The sequence below is a fragment of the Gekko japonicus genome, unplaced genomic scaffold, assembly GCF_001447785.1.
Source record: "Gekko japonicus isolate JY-2015 unplaced genomic scaffold, Gekko_japonicus_V1.1 scaffold621, whole genome shotgun sequence".
NCBI lineage: Eukaryota > Metazoa > Chordata > Lepidosauria > Squamata > Gekkonidae > Gekko > Gekko japonicus.
Window position 1 is genome coordinate 1 of NW_015173692.1, and position 4,040 is coordinate 4,040.

The following is a 4,040-nucleotide window of genomic DNA, read 5'->3' on the forward strand; positions in this document are numbered from 1 at the left end:
ACATTGGTGTCTCTTATGTTCTTATATGACCATTTGTTTCTTGACTCAGTTCAAAGTTATGGATCTGACTTTTATAGCCCTTCGTGCAGTGGGACTCAGCCTAGCAATATGCATGACTTGGGCCAGTTTGGTGTAGTGGAATAGTGGTTAAGAGTGGTGGACGCTAATCTGGACAACTGGGTTCAATTTCCCACTCCTCCACATGCAGCTGCTGAGTGACCTTGGGTCAGTCAAAGTTCTCTGATAGCTGCTGTCTCAAGAGCAGTTCTCAGTCAGAGCTCTCTCAGCCCCACCTATCTCACAGGGTCCCTGTTGTGGGGAGAGGAAGAGAAGGAGATTGTAAGCCACTTTGAGACTTCAAGTGAAGGGCTGGGTATAAATCCAATCTCCTCCTCCTCCTCCTCCTTCTGGTAGGCATCCAAGTTCACACCCAAACTCTTGATGCACTGTGCCAGTGTCAATGGTACCCCATCAAGAGCAGGAAGTTTGTGCCCTAGCTCTGACGTGCCCCCCCCCCCAGCCACAGAACCTCAGTAGGATTCAGTCTCAGTCTGCTCTTTTTTAACCACCCCACCACAGCCTCCAGACTTGTGGCCAGATTTTGCAGGGCGGCGTCTGGGTGGCCATCCAATAACAGATACAGCTCTTTAAAGTGCTTCGAGAATATTTTTGAATAAATAAATAACATTTCAAATGGACCTTACATTTGAGAAGGATTTTCTCCCTACTAGTGCCTTGATTTTTTCCAAAAGAAATCTAAAAATACCATTTTATTTTCATTGTATTTTCACCATGGTCATCTGTGAAACTTATACTCTGTTTTTAAAGGTGAACAATTATTATACATTGATTAAATTCTGACATATAGCACTACATGTTCGTAAAGAGCACTTCAATGTTTAACACTAAGTAACTCAAAATAATTGATAATTTGTGAACTACCCACCTTCTTCATCAAGGAGAAGAACTACCTAAACTTCCCCTCAGCTCCCTATTCACCAAGGAAGGCATCCTTCCAATCAGCACAGCCATGGTCTGGGTCTTTTTGAAAGCCATTTCCTCACACTGCTACTTTGAGAGACAAAAACACCACAGGAGCCTTTCACTCTTCACAGTGACAGCTCCATGGCCTTGCAACGGCAGACCTTTCAGTGGCATGGAAGAAATTTCTAAAGGTTCAGCTACTGTACTGGACCATTAAGCCTTTGAGGCACCTAAGGAAAACACAAAAGGACTGTCAATGTCAAATCTGAAGAAGCAGAAACAAGTCTGAAATATAGGAGAGGATAAAAAGAAAAGCCTGTACAGGAATGACATTCCCAGTTAGATAAAAAAAAATACTAGCGGAATGGAGGATAAAGGCAAGATTTGAAAAGCAGCTGTCCCTGATAAAACCTCGACTGCTGTATTTTAACCAAAACCCCAATGAGTAATTGTGCTGCATCCTGAGGTCTTAAGAGCCCATGATGGCTACAAGCCGAGCAAGGTGAAAACAAGGCATGCTGAAATGGCAGGCTAAATTAGGTCTCCAGGTGCTTGTTTTATGTAAGCACAGCTCAGTGTCAATCGGGGAGAAAGGGAACACATTTCACCCAAGTTGCTTATCAAAAAATTGCAACATTCCGTTAGTCCTAGAGGATGCCAGCAGAGAGAATATGTGAGCACAAATAAGGTCACTGATGAAGTGATTCAATGTTTATTATGTTTTTAAGATCGTTCCTGGGGAATATTTATAATGGTGATGTCTTTCTGAAAAGATAGATGTGGCAGGACTTGCTAGCTGTTTTTTTTCTTCTCCTCTGGCCACAGATATCTTTATTAAAGCAATATGGTGTATCCACATACGGTTCTCCCTGCTCTTGATTTAACTTATTTTTCCTATAAAAATGTATCAGCAGCTGCAGCAATTTGCAGTAAGACCTGGAGAGTTTTTGTTAATGTATTCTGCTTGCTGTCGTCATGTCACTGTGATTTACACCAGGCTTTAGTACATAAATATGCATAGACTCCACAGAATTTCTCCACAAGGGGCAAAAAAAAAAAGAAGATTGAAAGCAACAAGTTAAACTAAAGCAAAATGAAAAAAAATCTATACAGAATGAACAAGTCTGATAGGTAACCAGTAATCTTTTGTAAGATATGCTGTGCTTATGTGTCTGGGCACAGCAAAAATGGATGGATTTATCTAAATGTACAACTTCTTTAAATGCACAGGCCTGTTCGTGGAGTATCTGACACCTGACCCACCAGTCAGAACCAGATTCAACTTTACTAGAGCAAGTGAGATTATTCAAAATTAGGAGCCAGGGGAAGTGGAAACATTTTCTGGCTCTTGGTTGAACAGAGAGACTGGTGAGGATAGATGGAGACCTTCTGCTAAAGGTGTGCTATCAGGGTTTAAAATATATCTCAGCATCTGCAGTGTGTTAACTGGAAGCTCTGTATTTTTTTACTAATGTATTTATATGCACGCATTTACACAACCACTCAGAAAATTTTACTTTTTTAAAGAAAGTACTTAGAATTATAAGCAATTAATACCTGGCCTTCTTTTATAATGTCCATGGCTCCATGAACCATTCCATCCATATAGGAACCTCCAAGGATTTCCCCTTTTTATGCAATGTACATCTTTGCCATAGCCAAGAAACATATTACCAGCTTGTAATCATCCTTTACTATTATATTCTTATAACATCCCAAATTATAATCTTTGGATCCAGTGGGACTGAATGTCTAATCCAGGGGTGTCGAACTCCTTTGTCATGAGGGCTGGATCTGACATAAATGAGACCGTGTTGGGCCGGGCCATGTGTGTCATAAAATGTACCGCCAGGTAGCGGAGATATAAACTTTATAAAGGACACAGACAAACACAATTAAACATTTTAAAAACTTTAAATAAAACATGCTTTAAACACAGTCTCTGATAACTGACACCTCTTGCTCTAAATTATTGCATCAAAATATCTGTGCTGTAGCAATCTTGAGTATGCTGTTCAGGTGTGTACCTGTAAGTTGCAAACCTACTTTAGATTTATTGACTTTCATTACAGAAATCTCATGCTCAGTGTTCTGAGCCTAGGACCCAGGGGAAAACATGAATGGCAGGGCATTGCGAGCTTTTGTACATAAGTTGCTTCATCTGCTGGTCAGGAACATGAGAAGGCATCCTGACAGAGATTGAGGGCTATGTGTTTGTCTACAAAACGTCCCCAGAGAAATAACTACAACTTTCTACAAAGAAAATGTGCTGGGTGAACTTGGTCTGGACCCACACTCTCAGCCTAATCCAGCTCACTGGCTTGTTGTTATTCCTCCTCTAAAATAACTCACATTGCTTTCTTATGGATCATAAGGGCATGAATACAGTAAAAAGGGGGAGGGAACCCAGTTGCACCTAGGAGAACCCTGGCATAGGGCTGCCAAGCCGCGGTGGGGGACTCGTGCATCGTCACAGGATCCCTGCCGTGGGGGGACAGTGATACGCGTTGCACTGGCATCGCCAGGATGTGACGCTATGCATCGCTCAGGCAACGGGGCTGTTTGGAGTCCCATTGCCAGAGTGATGCGTAGCGTCACATCCTGGCGATGCCGGTGCAATGTGTATTGCTGTCCCCCCGCGGCAGGGATCCTGTGACGATGCACGGATCCCCTGCCGCAGCTTGGCAGCCCTACCCTGGCATAAGGAGCCCAACAAAACACACACACACACACTGTAACAAGGGAAACAAAAGCTCATATCTTGAACAAAGATTTGTTGGTCTAAGAACATAAGAACATAATATAAGAACATAAGAGAAGCCAATTTTGGATCATGCCAATGGCTCATCCAGTCCAACACTCTGTCACACAGCAGCCAAAAATACCAGGTGTCATCAGGAGGTCCAGCAGTGGGGCCAGGACACTAGATGCCCTCCCACTGTGCACCAAGAATACAGTGCATCACTTGCCCCAGACTGAGAGTTCCTATCTATACCTTGTGGCTAATAGCCACTGATAGACCTCTGCTCCATATGTTTACCTAATTCCCTATTGAA